Raw genomic sequence first — 18,246 nt, 5'->3', positions numbered from 1 at the left:
AGATGGAAATGATGTTAAAATAATAATGACGTTTTGCTAGCTGTCAAATCGTATGGAATATTTTTTAGTACATCATCACTTTTGTGGTTTTGGATTTCAAACCTAGGTGTCGCATGCACTGGTGCAGTTTCGCGAAGATTCATCAATTACCGCTGCTTTTCTCCTCCCTTCCTTTCATTGGTGAAAAGATGAGCGGTCAACCGAGTATTGAGCTGGCTCATGTGAGCATGCGAAATGTGTCGTGTGTTCGATTTGCGCTCTATCGTTGCGTCCGTGTTTGGGATTTTTCTTTACATGTATGGAAATGTATAGAAATCAAAGACGTAGTCCTACGTCAAAAAATCCAGTTACCCTAGCTCGAAGTAGTTAGGACCTGGGAGGGAGAAGCAGACTCGAAAAATATGAACGTCAAAAGGAGCCAGAATCAAGCTGTCACGAACCGCCATTGGGAGCCAAGCAGTTTGATTATGCTTTTCTTACAGTCAATCAAGAATACAGAAGGCGGTATTGCAATCTTGCGAAAAGTAATTTATTACAAACTGTCATTTCCAGCTATCTTATTCAATGGGACTTCGTTTTTTTTTTTATTCATTCAATTAATATACACAAATCAATATTGAAAGGTACCATTAACCAAGTTTTTTGTCAAAATATTTAGTGGCATAATAAAATACAGAACATAAAAGTTCATTTTATCACTGCACACTGGACAATCTCAAACAATCACTGCACGCTCCAATCAATACAGGCTATTTTGCTACGCCTATTTTGATTTGATTTCAATGGCACAAATTGTCATGACAAGAAGAACAATCTGCTTCTCCCTCCCAGGTTAGGATCAGGCTTCGGTGGTAGATCTTATACCAGTAATGCACCACGAAAAGGTGGTCTACCAGCGTTACTGGGAATGATATGCGATTAGTTTACCTGATGGGACAAACTAACTTGGTCCGTAGTTTGATTACAAGATATGAAAGTAGATGCCAATTGCTAGTGGATACGTTGTTATCTCAAAATTGACAAAAATCCAAATGGGACTGATATGCGGTTATAGGCAGTTTAAGACCTCTGATACTAATCCTCCAAGAGGTATCTGAATTCAACGAATAAGATCTCTGGAGCTGGTTTAAGAGACATCAAGAATTGATCCATGAGGCTACACAAATTGATCTTGATTGATCTAATTACATTATGCTCTTGGTTCAGCATAACTGAAGCTGCTAATTTAACTAAATCTATACTTACAATTCGTAATGTGCCTTGTTAATGGAGAACGTATGTAAACGGTGACACAATTTGTTGAAATAATGGTTCACAGAACATAGCAACCGAAAACATGCTGGAAGCCTTAAGATAAGAGCTACTGTGTGTTCAGACTAACCAAATGCACTTGTGTGATTGGCTTGTTTAGCTTACCGTCGTCGGATTAGAACATTAACCCTTTCATGCCCAACTTTTTTTCCAAATGGGTGAGTACTTTTACATGCTTTAAATTCAAAAAGGAAAAACAGTTGAGACCCTCTCCTAATAAAAAAAAAATACCATAAACGAACGATAACCCAAATGATTGAACTATTCCACAAATGGTTTGTGATGATACCCTGAACACGTCGTTAAGCAAATTAACCATAACATTTTTATTAGGGTCGTAATCTGCCTGAAGTTTGAAAAAGATAGTCGGATTTTGTTATCAACATACAAGGAAAACGGAAGATGGATCATTTTTCTAAACATCGAATTTTTTTTTTTTTTTTTCTTTATTAAAGAGATTTTTAGCCATAGGCTAGTTCATCTCTTATAAACATCGAATGCAGTTTTATCGCAGCAGTTCTTCTTCGCATTTCAAGCTTATTGCTTATCGCATATTAGCTTATTGCGTGCTCTCAACTTAGTGTTCTAGATGCACTTCTACAGCTATTAATTGAGAGCTTTCTATACCTGTACCATTTTTCTATAAGTATAATTGTGTGGTAAGTACAATCATACTCTATGCCCAGAGAAGTCGAAGAATTTCCCAACCCAGCCACCTACAGCACGGTTTTGCTTTGTAGCTGCACCTTTACCAACCGAGCTAAGGGAGGCCCCAATAGTTCACTGTATTGTATTTGCCAAGTGGGGAACTGTGTATGCCATTTCATAAACAGAATTTCGGGTTTAACGTTATTGTTTTTGAATGTTTTGACAAATATTCCGTAAGCCCTTCACTATACAAGGAATACTCAAAATCAAGGAATCAAAAATATCTCCAAATGACAAAATGACAAGCGTTCAACGAATGATAACGCTATGTCAGAAGTGGAAAGCAATAATGATATAACTTTCTTCCTTTTCATGACAAGCTCACTCGGGGCGGTAGAAGGAAACGAGCAAATTGTTGGCAAGCTGCTTCACGAAGTTTTTTTTATAGTACATCATCATTTTTGTAATTGTGGATCTGAAAACTAGGTGTCGCATGACTAGTTTTGGCTTTGCTTTGTTTCGCCAATATATCATTATAGTTCTACCACTCCGATCGAGCAATGTTACAGATCGAGTTTGTCATGGTAGTCGAAGCAACCGTTTTGCCTGAATCGTTGGTTGCTTCATGTGTTTGGAATCGCTGCTCAAAATAACTAGGATAGGATAGGATAGGATAGGCAAATTTTTGGTCAACTTTGGAGTGTTGCAACTCCGTCAAATATGGTCCGATTTTAATTATTTCAAAAGCATTCGACTAGTGTAGCTACGAAAAAAACCTGGTCACCGGATACCGTAGATATTCCGGGTTTTCCAGAGCAGGACTGGTAGTGGGTAGTTGATACAATAGATAGAACGAAATTAGTCAAATTGGATATTAGAAAGAATTTCAGGATGTGAAAGATTGATCATAGAAATTTCTTAAGAAATCTTGAACTCGAGAAAAATGTTCAAAGTCTCGGACTTAGACGGAATTTTGACAATTTTATGACAAGCAATTTTAAAGATCTCGGATATAGGAACTTCTGTAGACATATTTTCATAACTCTGGAACCTAAACCTGGAACCTTAGACCTTAGTTATTCTAAGAAAAATTCTCATTATTCTGGAACGAGGAAAATTTTCCACTTGACATATGTTTATGATTTATAATCTCAATCTTGAAAAAGTTGTAAGATTCTGCCATAAATTTTTGAGGTATTGGATTTTTTTTAAATGTTGGGACTTAGACATTCGCCATCTCTAACACAAACAAATTTAAAAAAACCTGGAATAATTTTCTATATGCAAGAATGTCGAAAACCATAGAAAATATTTCGTGATATTGGATATAGGAATTTTTCAAAAATCTAAGCAGGGAAATTAATGGATTCCGGAGTTGTAAAAATACAATTTGATAAACTTAGAAAAGAATTCACGATTCTGCTACATGATTTTTCGATGTTTGGACAGATACTAAAGCTACAGAGCTTCAAAGAATGTTCAAAATTCAGATCTTTGAAAACGAGAAATGCAACGAAATTTCAATAAGGATCTTTGAAAAGCTAGGAATTTGAGCATGCTTAGCAAAATTTCAAGGGAAGCTCCTGGAAAAAATCTTAAGAATTCCTAGATACTTCTGTATAGATTCTCAAGACACTTCCCGAGAATCATGTGAAAGGATCTATGTAGCAAATGCAGTGCCGTCCCGTAACCTCACTTTTCACCTGTGCACCAACTTTCAAAACCAGATTTAATGCCATATTCGTATCGAACTCAAATTCAAATACACTTAATCTTCTAGTTCACTCGATATCTATCCATTGCAAGCAATATTTTTGGGGTGTTTACACTTATGCTATTTCACTAGCGCTAATGAGATAGCTGCTAGCAAAAAAGCTCACTAACATAATGTAAGGGGCTGTTAATAAACTACGTAGACAGTTTAGGGAGGGGTTGACAATTATCCACGGCCCATACAAATTTAAAAAAAAATGTATGGACAATTGTCTACGCAGGGGGAGAGGGTTCAAGAATCCTAAAAACCGTCTACGTAGTTAATGAACAGCCTCTAAACAGGGCATCAGCGTCTACCAGCATGAGATTTCAGGAGCAACTGAAATTCGTGCTAGTTGGCGAGTACACTAGCGCTAGCAAATCCGCACAGATGTAAACACCCCATTTGATAATTGTTTATGTTTTGAGTGTTGGTGCACAGAGATATTGAGGTTAAGGAAACGCCACTTATCAAATGTAAGTAATGACGTTGATCACGATTGGAACGACAATTGCTTACGATTGCAACCTCGCGAGAATTATTAAAAATACTAAGATAAAGCCCGATTCAAAGTAAACTTGGACGCATTCAAGTGATCATAACTCAAGAATTAAACAACATACACGGTCGATCAAAACGTCAAACACAAGGGTATTTATTCAGCTTTCAAACGATATATAACAAGTTATTACATTTCACCGTTTCGATCGAATTGTCGCACTTTACTTGTGATCGATGCCATCATGATCTGCACAGTCGTTGGTGACACTGTACCGGCGAACCTATTCTACTTTAAACGCATTTGTTGTGCATTTGTCACTTCTTTACCACATCCTCGAAGTTTTCGCTTGACAATTGCTCAATATTTTTCGATCGGTCTGAACTCAGGGCAATTCGGAGGATTAATCTCTTTGGCGACGAAATTAACATTGTTTGCACAGCATACCATTCTAGTACCTCCTTAGAGTAGTGACAGCTGGCTAGATCCGGCCAAAACATAACGTTGGTCTTGTGTTGCCGAATGAAGGGTAAAACCCGCTTTTTTAGACACTCTTTAATGTAAACCTTCGACGTCATTGTGTGAGATGTGATGAAAACCTTGGTTTTAAGGCCACAATTGCAGATTCCTTGCCAAATCATTAGCTTCCAAGCAAACTTATCAGCAAAAACCAATTTATACCTGGGAGGGACATCCCCACGACCAGTTGCCAGGTAAAATTTTCGTCCGGGGATTTGTTTATAATCCATTTTGACATATTTTTCGTCAATACAGCCATCAAATTTCGTCAAAACTCGTTCGTATAGTAATCGTGCTCGCTTTTTGGTCACTAAATTTTGTTTCAGGGAGCTATTCGGATGTTTACTGGCACAAAAAGACTTATACCCTTCTCTTGAAAGGATGTTACGCACGGTGGAAAAGTTGGAATCGTATTTCTTTGCCAAATCACGTATGGAGACACCTGGATGGCTTTTCACGTACCTCAACACCTTTCTCCTCAGCTCTTTGTCCCTAGTGCCACTTTTATGATAGATGCGCTGTGCTCTATCCACACTCAGAGTATCCTTGTAATGTTTGATTACAAGACTCACCGTTGACTTTGGGAATTTTAACACTTTTGCTATTTTTGAGGCAGACCACGAAGGGTTCTCTAGATGTTTGTGCACAATTAATTTTATTTTCTCAAGTTCCATGATCCGTAATTTCGGGATGCGTCGATCGATCGAGAAAAACTTTTCACCAATTTCTTCGTCAATGAAACATCAACAAATGCCTGTCAAAAGTTTTTTGTTTCAACCACCAGGGGCGCGGTGGTGTATTAAACCGTGCGTCCAGATTTACTTTGAATTGAGCTTTAACTGTAGATTGAATTCTAAGAATTTCTTAGAGGGGATTCCAAAAGCGGTATGCAGAGAATTTTGAAGGCCCTTAAGTTCAAATATTTCAATGGAATGCAGAAAAAATAATAACATTATTCAAGAGAAAACCAAATCTGTAGATACCTTGGGATGATTCTAAGGAAATTCTCAAAAAATTCCAAGGATATCCAATGAAGAGTTATTTTCTAGAAATGTGGAAATTATCTCCATAGGTAATTCAGACACTAAAAATTTGCTCAGGCTCCTGACATAGAATTTCAAGACTCAGGATTGGGTAAATAGCTTTTACAAATCTGGAACTTCGAATTCACGCTTCTCCTGGTTTTCCCGGTTAAGTGGCCACCCTGAAAATGTCTAGATCAAGAAGCTGGGAAGTGATTATAGTGATTCTTTCAAAAGCAATGGGACCAATCAAGCTTTTTGATGTGATTTTTAAAGGCAAATTCTTTACTCTTAACATTGGTCGTAAAAAAGTGACTTTAGTGACTTAAGTTAAAGAAATAGTGACTTTAGTGACTTTTTGGTGTCGGACTATATTTGACGAAGTTACAACACTCCAAAGTTGACCAAAAATATGCCTATCCAAGTTATTTTGAGTATGCCCTTAACATGCAACACGGGTAGAAAAGGGTCAGCGCACAGCTCACAGTACCAAATTGATTTCACAGAAATTAGCAAAGACTGTTTATACCACACAAGCGATAACATCAAGAAGCTTTTCCACGCAGTGGCAAAAAACTACACATTGCAACTCGTGTGCTCCGCTGTACGATCTACTGGCGGTGTTCATGACAGTACAACTGTAAATCTTCTGCTGGCTAGAAACATTTAAGCTGAATAGCTTTGCCCTAGTAACACTGATGCTTTTAACTGCTCGGTGACTGTGTCTAATTTTAATTTACGTCATTAACAGGTTGCCACAGTTTTTTGCTATGGCTCCGTGGTGAAAATAAGCGAATTAAACCTATTTCAATGTGATTCCTTGAAGGGCCCAACAATGGCCGTCATGATGGCTTATATGCCCTATCACTGTTGCGACATTCCTAATGAGAAATGTCAAATACTCAATCGCTCATGCTTGAGTTTATTCGCCTACGAGTTTTGCTTTGAAAATTTAACGACCCAATAATTACCAATTGATGAGATTTGTGGAAAACAAAAAAAAAATCATTACTTTACGTCAAAATAGTTCTCCATTGTTGTTAATGTTAGTTTTGCATAACCCATGCACATTAGAGAGCTTCATTTTGAAAAAAAAAACTGATGGATTTATTATAGACCACCCTCCAGTTTGACTCATAACCTCAATAAGATTGATGATGGTTTAGAGGTCGTGAAATGGTTTGAAGGTTATATAGAGATTGGGGCCTCCCTTAGCTCAGTCGGTAGAGGCACAGCTACAAAGCAAGACCATGCTGGAGGTGGCTGGGTTCGATTCCCGGTTCGGTCTAGGAATTTTTTGGGTTGGAAAATTTCTCGACTTCCCTGGGCATAGAAGTATGATTGGACTTGCCACACAATCATATCAATGCAAAAATGGTACAGGCATCGAAAGCTCTCAATTAATAACTGTGGAAGTGCATCTAGAACACTAAGTTGAGAGCACACAATAAGCTAATATGCGATATGCAATAAGCTTGAAATGCGAAGAAGAAGAAGTTATATGGAAATTTTGACGAATTACTATGGGAAATTGTTGAATTTCACTGACATCGCTCTAACTTTGCTTCTACCGTAGAACCCCGTTAGTTTGAATAGCTAAAATTGAATTTAAACGGCGCTCACGTAGAATTTGTTTTACTTGTAAGCCTACATAGGTGGATAGGGTTATATATAAAACCCAATTGACAATTTCCGTATGAAAACTAGGGGAAATCTCTCTAATGTTGGCCTATGGATCTAAGATTGTGCCCATCGCTAAAAATCTGCTTTTTGTCAATTTTATCTAGATGAACGCGCTATTGGGACGTTACATTTATAAATGGCTATTTTTGGTTGCTATTGGAAATTTAGTCGATTGCTGAATTTATGTATGGGCCCAAATTAGGGACACTTAGGCCGACATTACCTGCATTTCCCCTATCTCCGTAAGTGCTCTCTCTCTCTCTTGATACATCGGTTACTCGGAAATGATTAAAAACTGCACGATTTATGTGGTGTTTACTATTACGAATTTCAGTTGCTACTGGTAGATGCTGACGCCCTGTTTACATTATGCTGACTACGTTTTAGTACAGTTCTAATATACTAGCATCAGCGCACCAGCACAGATGTAAACACCCTATTATGTTTACTACTGTTTAGTACAATTATAGCACATAGCAGCAGCATACCAGCACAAATGTAATGGGGTGTTTACATCTGTGCTGGTGTGCTGATGCTAGTGAACTAAAACTGTACTAAAAAATAGTCAGCATAATGGGGCGTTTACATCTGCGCTGATGCGCTGGTACTAGTATATTATTTAGAACTGTACTAAAAAGTAGTCAGCATAATGTAAACAGGGCATCAGCTTAATAGTCAGCATAATGGGGCGTTTACATCTGCGCTGATGCGCTGGTACTAGTATATTATTTAGAACTGTACTAAAAAGTAGTCAGCATAATGTAAACAGGGCATCAGCTTAATATAGCAGCATGAGATTTCAGAAGCAATTGAAATCCGTGCTAGTTGGTTGAGCTGGTTTAGCTAGTTAGCAGTGCTGACCCAATCACGATGGTGGTTTGCTTGGGCGATTTTTCGCTGTCGAGAAATTTGCCATTGTTTACGTTTGCGACTTAGGCCCTTGTGTAAGTAAACCTGGATACTGCGGACTCAATCGATTTAATTTTGTAAGCCAATGGAAAATTGCCTGAAAATGTTCCAAAGCATCAAAATGGCAATTCAAAGTTGGCGCCCGTGGAGAATAAAAGAACTATGGAAGCGATGATGATTTCAAAACTTCCCACGGGAAGGTATCCGAGCGCAATCTTAAAATGCTTTTATTTTGCAAATAAAGTATTTTTTTTTCATCTGGTTGCTGCTACGGTAGTAGAAAAACTGAAATCTATGGATACAACTAAAAATCTGAGAAGAAATAAATCGTTGTATATTACTAATATATTGAGTAGCTTTTAAATTTTCTAATAACGTAGAATTAACCGGATTTTATTAAAATAATTTGTTCGCAAAATAAATGTATTTTAAGATTACACTCGTATGTCTTATCGGGCAAAATTTTGAAACGATCATCATTTTCATAGTTCGTCTATTCTCAACCGGGACCAACTTTGATTTGCCAATTGTAATGCTTTTTTTCCCGCCAAAAACGCTGAGCCAGTAGCAAGATCGATAGATGTATAGGTGGCACAGTACACACAGTCCGCTAGTGTTGATGAGTTATTTGTCGATAATGTTCATGAAAAATTCACTACTTTGCCAAAACAAAACAATTTACGGGCGGATTTGGACAGATTTAGACCTGTTTCATATGACTGGAAGGTGTATGCTGGTCACAAATGCCTTGCCATATTGATTTCCTACGGAATTGATGTGAATTTCGCGAATAAACACGAGGATTGCAAAACTTGCCATATGTAATCGTCATAGATAGTTCATTTTATTAAAAAAAAACTAACGTTTTTTCCTTCTGTCGCACCTGTACTTAAGGCGCCTAGAGCCAGAAGGGCTCGCCCCATGACTGTAATAAAGTTTGTTTACGTTCTTGTTTAACCTGTAGTAGATTATTTAAAATTTAATCCAGCTGAGACCAAACTGTGTTGGTCTTTAAGCTTTCTGTACTGCACGCTATTTCAAAACTACCCAAATTTGGGTAGCATCCACCTAGATCCGTCAAAACTGAACCTACCCAAAAATGGGTAAACTGTGTTGGGAGTGACAATATGACAAATGAACAACATTGAAATGAATTCTACCAAAATTTGGGTAGTTTTGAAATAGCGTGTGAGTCAGCTGGTTTCTGCTATTTAACTTACAATTGAATTGTTTAACTTCGAAGAATATACCGATTTTTATACATCATCTGATAGAGCTTTGTTTTCTGAGCACAACGATATTTTTATCGATCCTGTAGACATTCATCTTGATTTTTAAATCAATATTTAAATTTTTGATAGTTGACACTAAATCTATTCGTTGACAGCTCGGTCCCATACAAAGTCCCACCAAGGGGCGCTAAGATGGGGATTTTTGCTAATGTAATCGTACTTATTTAAAATAGTTCCAGTGTACCAAAATTAATGAAATTTTGGATTTCGGTTCCATTTTAATGTAGATCAATACCCCTAAACAACCCAATGACGGTCATCGAATCCAAACACATGAAGCAACCAACGATAAAGACAAAACGCTGGCTACTACTACCACGATAAAGTATCTCTGCAATATAGATTGATCGGAGTTGTAGAAGGATAATGATATAATGCCTGCCTGCTTTGTTGTAATATACATGGTTGAGGATAGTGCTGTGACGATATCGATAATTCCGATATTATCGATAAATATCGGGTCTAAATTATCGATACGATAACCGATATTTAAAAATCCAATATCGACGATAATCAAAATTCGATATCGGTCAGATGTTCTATTCATCGACATGGTTCTGTCATTGGTGATTCTATCTCCAGTTAAAGGATCTGGAAGAATTTGTTCGTGACGAGCCAATGAGGAAGATCTCTACCGCTAATTTTGTATGGAGTAATCACGAGGGAATGATTCAACGCAATAATAACCGAAGTGGACGGCTCACCTCGTACAGAAATGGATATGTAGGTACGCGAGGAGTGGTGTCGAATAATGACATGTGCTATTTTTCGGTACTTATCATACTTAGGACAAGTAAGAATAGTACGTTTCCATGTCTGTTCCAGGTGGCTCTGAAACTTCTGTCAAATATTACAACCTCGGTCTCTTGGGAGCGTTTTTTTTTAAACAAGGCGTATTTTAAGCGATGCAGCCTCGAAGAGTCGACAGAACATGTTTGTTTGTGTAATGTCGATGTTTTTGATTTTCCAAATGCATTATGATGTTGGAAGAGAATTAAATATGTTTCATGTATTTTCCATTGAATATTGGATATCGGACCCGATATCGATACTCATAATCCGATATCGAAATTATATCGATATTTTCAGAGACCGATATCGATATTATCGATAAATTTGACCTCGTCACAGCACTAGTTGAGGACATTGCTTGGTCGGAATCGAGAAGACATAACAAACAATGCCTATTAACAAACGTGTATCATCTTCGGCTTTACTTTGTGAAGCAGTTTGTCAACAATTCTGGATCAACAATAGAAAAAGGTCCATCAGCATTTGTAAACAAACCGTTACAAAGCCCATTCCTCACAAATCGAAGGCCACCCACACAAAGCAACACCATCATCGTGTAGGTGTAGGTGTTTCCTTATCCGATGATGGTGTTGGTTTGCGTGGGTAGCCATCGCTTTATGAGTAAAGGGCTTTGGAACGGTTTGTTTACAAATGCTGATTGGTCCTTTTCTATTGTTGATCCAGAATTTACTCGTTTCCTTCTAGCAGCCCGAGCGAGCTATATTTCAAAGGCATTTTGTCATGAAAACAAGGAAGAAGATTATGTCATTATTGCTTTCCATTTCTGACAAAGCGTTATCGTTCGGCTCGTTGATGGCTTGTCATTTTGTCATTTGAAGATATTTTTGTTTTGGAGATTCTTATAGCGTAATCCAACAAACCACCGGCCACCCGTGACGCTGTTGTCGTAGCGGTGATAAAAATGTAAAACATCTATCAAACGTGACTCACATAAGATGTTTCACTTTTTAGATTTGAAATTTGCCTTGTTTTGTACGTTTTTGGTGATCCAAAAGCTTGTAAAATTGTAGGACAAGTGGGTTTCTTCAAAATGACAAATGACTTCAATGATATCACTGCTTGCAATCAGGAAAATAGTTGATATTTTAGGCAACGTAAACACAAGCTCCACTGCTTAACATTTTTATTGCTGTTGCAAGATCGTTGCATTATCCCGGGATGCAAAGAGAACAAATTTCAACTTTTTCGGGTTCCGAAGTCGGGGAGCAACCCATTTGCGCAGTGGAGAAAGGTTGCCACTGTTTACGGAACAGAGAATGAGCGAATATGCTCCATCATTTGGTTGAAGCAGACTTTGTTGAATATAATTTCCAAAGTTTGTTGTCGTGGGGTAATTTGAGATTAATTGCAAGTGGCCGCTCCCCGGGATGGGAACTTTGCAGCACAAACCCATTGTACTGGTGTAGCCCATGTACACAATATGCTGGGTCTCTAAAACCACTAGTCCTTTCCGCTAGTATAGGTCGCACGGAGTCCCAACATAATCCAGTATATCCAGTAGACTGATGCAAAATTTGAAATTTTCGCTCCACAGTGCTCAAACGGTTCCACATTGGGTCCTGATTAGCCTCCCAAAATGTTAACTCCTTTAGTAAGAACCTGACTTGGCACAAACCATTTGAAGTTTATATGGAAATTACTATAGGGTAACCATAATTTCGGTTCATATTCATCTCAAAATTAACCAGTTCACTCTTATTTAGATAATGATAGCTGAGCTTGTTGAAAATTTTCTCAGCTACAATTTTGTTAAAGACCACGTTTTGATCAAATGTAAGGAACAAAAATTATTAATGATTCAAATAACATCACCGACAAACCGACATTGACTTCTCGACGCAAGATCTCACTAACACAACCTTGCTAGTATAGCCCTGAGTACTGCGAACTAACTTAAAATACTTGTCATCTGGGAGCCAAGTCAAACTGTCAAACGGGAGCCAAACATACAAAAGGGCTCAGAAGTCACGTAGGTAGTTACTGTTTGAGCCACAAGTAAAGGTGTTGCCACCTACTGAAAACAAATTAAGAATTATAATTATGAAAATGTCGAAACTTCAACCTTAGTAGGCGGATAATGTAAATGATCGAGCGTGATGCCCGAAAAAGTGTATTCATTAGATATTAATAATGCCAAAACTGGGTTGTTGAAATAATAATATAATCAAACTTTATAAGAGTCATGTGAGCTTTGTGGGCAGGTGCACTCCCATGGTGATACGTTATTTCTGGAGCAGAGGAGGAGGAGCCAAGAGTTCATTTGACAGCATGTATATACAATTTCGTGAGCATTTTCAGCAAAACAAGTTGAAACTTCGGAAGATTTTCAAGATGTTTTCTAGCTCACTTGAAAAATAAAATCGGCTGAGTGTCAAAGTGTTCGACTTGACAGCAGTTTGTGTTTTTTTTATTTTCAACCAGTAAAACGCATGTATTAGTGAAACTGCTCACTATTACTAACGGTGGTAGAGAACTCTATGAATGACCATATTGTCGCGCTTATGTTAAATTCTCATTTGGTGACGGTCGAAGCGCGATGCAACCCGCCCATAAGGATTATACACAGTTGTGTAACTTTGATAATATTTTATGGCAGCGGCTTGAGGAGCGAATCCTGGATAAAGAGCCGCCGTGTGTTAAATCATTGGGCGCAGTCGTACGGCCATAAACAGCAAACAGATGGTATAATCCCTTTTTGAGAAATTATCCTGCCACACACAATAGCAAAAACAATAAAATATCTGACCAAAGCACACTACTGACATCTGGCTCCGTGTTCACGGGAAATGTTTAGCTAAGCCATGAACCCGCTTGCAAAAGTTATGAATTGGTTCGTGTCTGATCTATTCTGGAGAAATTATTTTTATCTAGATAAAAATATCCTATGGTTTTGACAGTTCGGATCACTGCACATTTAAATTTAAACTGCACAATCGGAGAAGGTCGAATCAAAAATTCAATTCACTTTTAGCTATTTGGCCTGAAACTGCTCAGGCTGAAATTCTACACAATTTTGAGTTAGTCTCAGGTGATAAGGTGATAAGTTCAATTCATACTTTACTCACCGACAAACCGACATGACACTTAATTCTGACTTATGCCCGAAAATCGTAAACGGTCGATTTAAATGTTCAGTGATCCGAACTGTCAAAACCATGGGATTTTTTGATCTAAATAAAAATAATTTGTCCAGATTAGATCAGACACGAACCAATTTTTAACTTTTGCATGCGGGTTCATGCCTTAGCTAAACATTTCCTGCGAACTCGGAGCCAGATGTCATTAGTGTGCTATGGTCAGAAATTTTATTGTTTTTGCTATGGTCATTCATGTCGGTTTGTCGGTGCTTTACTAAGAGAAATGTAAAAGAAACTCGAGGAACTTCTAGAAGAAGTTCAAGGAACTTCCAAGAGAACTTCGAGGAACTTCCAGGAGAAGTTCATGGAACTTCCAGAAGAAGTTCTTGATACTTCCAGGAGAAGTTCGTGGAACTTCCAGGAGAACTTCGAGGAACTTCCAGGAGACCTTCGAGCAACTTCCAAGAGAAGTTCGAGGAACTTCTACACACTTAATTTTTTTCGCCGAGATTCCAACAGCCGAGTAGTTTTGCAATTTAGTTTGCTGAGGTTCAGTAAAATAATTGCCGAGACACAGCTAACAAATATCATTTTGCTGCGATATCAGCTAACAAACATATATTTTGCAGGTATATCAGCAAAAGTAAATGCCGAGGTAATCGGCTGTTGGAGATTTTACCGTGCCAGATTAAGTGTGTAGGAGAAGTTCGAGGAACTTCTAGGAGAAGTTCTTGGTACTTCCAGGAGAAGTTCGTGGAACTTCCAGGAGAACTTCGAGGAACTTCCAGGAGACCTTCGAGGAACTTCCAAGAGAAGTTCAAGGAACTTCCAAGAGAACTTCGAGGAACTTCCAAGAGAAGTTCGAGGAACTTCTAGGAGAAGTTCGAGGAAATTCTAGAAAAAGTTCGAGGAACTTCTAGGAGGAGTTCAAGGAACTTCCAGGAGAAGTTCATGGAACTTCCAGGAGAAGTTCATGGAACTTCCAGGAGAAGTTCTTGGTACTTCCAGGAGAAGTTCGTGGAACTTCCAGGAGAAATTCGTGGAACTTCCAGGAGAAGTTTGAGGAACTTCTAGGATAAGTTCGAGGAACTTCTAGAAGAAGTTCGAGGAACTTCCAGGAGAAGTTCGGGGAACTTTTAGAAGAAATTCAAGGAACTTCTAGAAGAAAATCGAAGAATTTCGAGTTCAAGGGACTTCAAGACAGGAGAAGTACAGGAAACTTCCATGAGAGGTTCAGGAAACTTCCAAGATAAATTCAGCAATCTTCCATGAGCAGTTTAGGAAACATCTCGGAGAAATTCAGGGAACATCCAGGAGAAGTTCAGAGGGCTCCAAGAGATATTTAGGAAAGCTTCCAGAAAATAAAGAATGAACCCCATGGTTCTCAACAACCAATTGATCCTCAGTTGTTGACGAATCCTGTCCGTCCTCTTATTTGTTCAGAGCAAGTGATAAGGAGCAATTCGAGCATTATTTTTTACTAACTGGCCTTGAAAAACAAAACAAAAATAAACACGAAACTCGACTGAGCAATGAGTCTAGATTAAGTTATCAAAATGAAACCCGACGTGAACCTTTCTACATACTTCCAAGTTTCCGTTGGCAGTAATAAATTGACCAGATTTGTATAAGAAATCATGACGGTCGGCTCGAAAAGGGTCAACCGACCGACAAACAGGCCTATACATTCCAATACATACAAGCAAACAACCGCAAAAACCACACTCTGCCAGGATTCCCTAGATAGATGCAAGGGACGAATGAAACCCTATTTAAGCATCTCACTAGGGCACCAACAGCAGCAGCGAGAATATGCAACGCTCGGTGGCAGAAGCGGCAGGTAAATAGCTTAGCGCCATAAACCACTAAACAGAGCATACAAAAGCGAAGTGAATGGGAAGCCCCCATGACTGTGCTCGACATAACTACTAGGTGGGGAGCAGCACGTTGCTGGTTGTTATTTAGCATAGATGATGATGCATTTTCCCTTCGCTTTCCCCGTACTTTTATTTTTTATTTTTTGCACACAAGCGCATATTGCATAAAAGGGTTTGTGCCCTTTTCCTTTGAGCGCGGCCGAGCTTAGGGCCTAGCTCATTATGTTCAACCAGGAACACGGAACGACGACAAAGACACGGAGATGAAGACGGATGACAATCGAACGGGGCAAAATATTGATTTAATAACCCACTTTACCTGGCTTGTTGACTGACTGGCTTCTCGGCTGCTCTCCCTCGTTGTTGGGGTTGATGTTTTGATGAAAATTTAATTCCTCCGCAAAAAGAAACTTGTCCCGTCGTATTCGGCTGCCTCGTCTCTTTAAACGCAATCCTTCCCGACACGATTATTTATGAATGCTTGCTTTCTTTTACTTTCCTCCGGTTCTGCTTGACTGTCTTTTTCGTCAAGTTTTTTTTTTTCTGGGACAAATCTTTCACATCTTCTTCAGCAGCTGCTTCTTTTCTTCCACCAGACTCTCGTTGAATAATTCACCGTCACTTCTTGGGCCTGGATTCGCACTTCAAGCTCACTATTTTTCCTATTGGAGCCGCACCTCCAATATTTGCCTTTCTTCCCCTTTAGGTTCCGAACCATAAACACTCCGCAATTACGACGTCGAATGCATTCGAATGGAAAGGCCGTGTCTTGCCTATGCTTCTTTCTTTTCGCGACTGTTTTCTGCTGATGATGCAAAAGAAGACGGCCCGAAAATTTTCCACTGGGGCTGCTGTGCTCGCTTTCACTGCTGCACTGCGGCGATTCAAGTACGTTCCGTGCGGGACAAACAACCCATGAATTCCACAGTGGACGGAACTAAGGAACCGACACGTAATAGCGGACCTCCCGAAAACGCGTAACCCGTGTCTGTGACCCCGCGACGACGACCGACGGTGACAACGAAGGAATCGAAGTCTCTCTCTAGCCAATGAAACCTACACACTCGATGTGGTGCGGAGACCGTCGTACAATAATTTTCTGTCCACTGCCAGAGTGGTTGCTGAAGAGGTGCGCGGGGAACAAAATGTGAGCGCGTGGTGCAGGAGCTGCTGCTGCAGTATATCTACCATTGGGGAACGGGCGGACGGACGGCACCGGAGAGACACCACGGTATAACACACATAACAAATACAGCAAAACCAATCTTTACTCGCACGAGAACGGACTAGGTCTCGTACAGCAACATGAAAAAATAATACGCGATGGACGACGATGGGAAAGAAGGGCCCCCCCAAAATGCGATACGATGATGGTATGCGTGAGAGCACTGCTGCTGCTTCCCAAAATAAACATAAAAAACGTAAACAACGGCTCGCGTTGCGGAGCGACGACGGCGAGCATCGAGAGACTCGCCGAGAGAGCGAACCGAGAGAGAAACTGTCAAAATGTGAACTTCGAGTTGTGACAGGTGCATTTTTAGTACAAGAAAAACAGGGTAATCAAACATTAAAATTTAAATTTTACACGCTGAGAACAGAAACCCCAAATTTACGGAGACGATTTACACACTAGAGCACAGCTGAAAATTGAAGACGTTTTTACGTGCTACGGGATATATTGCTGATTGCATCTGAAATTGGACTGCCCCAAAAATGCAAAAAGTGTGATAGAAGTGCACATTTCCGTCAAATCGTTTTGATGTCTTCGGAGCACTTATTGCTTGCATCATAAGAAATAAGTGCACCCAAGACACCAAGACGATTAGACGGAAGCTCGCACTTTAATCACACTTTTTAATAAGTGAAAACGCGCTTATTAGTCCAGTTTGGTGTGAAATGCGCAATAACACATAAATAAATAATAATAAATATAACACTAAAGCATTTCTTGACCTAGGATGTAGTTCAAAAGAAATCGGTAAAGGAAAGATCCATTACGTTAGTATCGTGAACGACATGAAGGTGGCACATTCCGAATGAAATTTCATTTTCCTTGCGGAATAATTCAGGCATAACATTTGATAACGGCACAAAAGCATTTGTTAACAAACTTTCCAAGGCCCTTTACACGCGAACCAAAGTACGCCCACGCAAACCAACAACATCATCGGATAGGGGCAACTATCACCTTTCCGAAAGTGGTATTGGTTTGCGTGGGCGCACTTTGGTTCGCGTGTAAAGGGCCTTAGAAAGTTTGTTTACAAATGCTTTTGTGCCGTTATCAAATGTTATGCCTGTAATGATCTGATCAATTATTGCGTTACACGCTTATTCTGGTCAACTCAAAATTGAGTCGAATGTACTCATCTCAGCGGCAAGTATGGCTACTCAAAATTGAGTAACCTTATGTTGACTCACTTTTGAGTAAACTACGTTCGCACGTAAATTGAGTCAAATCCACTCGCCGGTATTTTCAGTTGCAGGGAGGGTTTTTATTTTGGTTTTCATTCAAGGAAATGGAAATTGCCTGCTCCGGATTCCTTCTACCGGAGCAAAAAACGGTTCAACACCGTTTCCCTAAGCAATTCGTACTTACCTGAAGGCATTCCAGCCGGTTTTGAGTAACATTTTCTATGAGCTTTCCTCCGACATGACTGGCATTTTTTCTAAGTCCAGGATTTTGCTGACTGAGTGGCTTTTACTCAGTTTGACATTTCTCGTTTACTCAATTTTTGACAACTCGATACATCGGACGAAAGTGAGTACGATCGACTCACCTGGTGAGTAAGCAGAAGTTAGCGTGTAGGTAATTTTGACGTTTGCTGCAAAACTGTTGTTTTGGA

At 39.2% G+C, this 18,246-nt stretch overlaps 1 protein-coding gene across 1 annotated transcript in view; it reads right to left on the bottom strand.

Annotated features, from left to right (window-relative positions):
* Positions 1-16,703, bottom strand: part of fdl (fused lobes) — a 166,565-nt gene extending 149,862 nt beyond the window's left edge. Inside the window, exon 1 of the mRNA XM_065230444.1 lies at positions 15,723-16,703. The gene's annotated coding sequence lies outside the window, so the exon portion shown is untranslated. The remainder of the gene's footprint in view (positions 1-15,722) is intronic.
* Between the last annotated feature and the right edge of the window lie 1,543 nt (positions 16,704-18,246).

Source organism: Ochlerotatus camptorhynchus, unplaced genomic scaffold (genome assembly GCF_037179485.1).
Source record: "Ochlerotatus camptorhynchus isolate MF236.1 unplaced genomic scaffold, CSIRO-AGI_Acam_v1.1 ptg000330l, whole genome shotgun sequence".
Taxonomy (NCBI): Eukaryota; Metazoa; Arthropoda; class Insecta; order Diptera; family Culicidae; genus Ochlerotatus; species Ochlerotatus camptorhynchus.
This window is presented reverse-complemented; position numbering and strand designations above follow the sequence as displayed.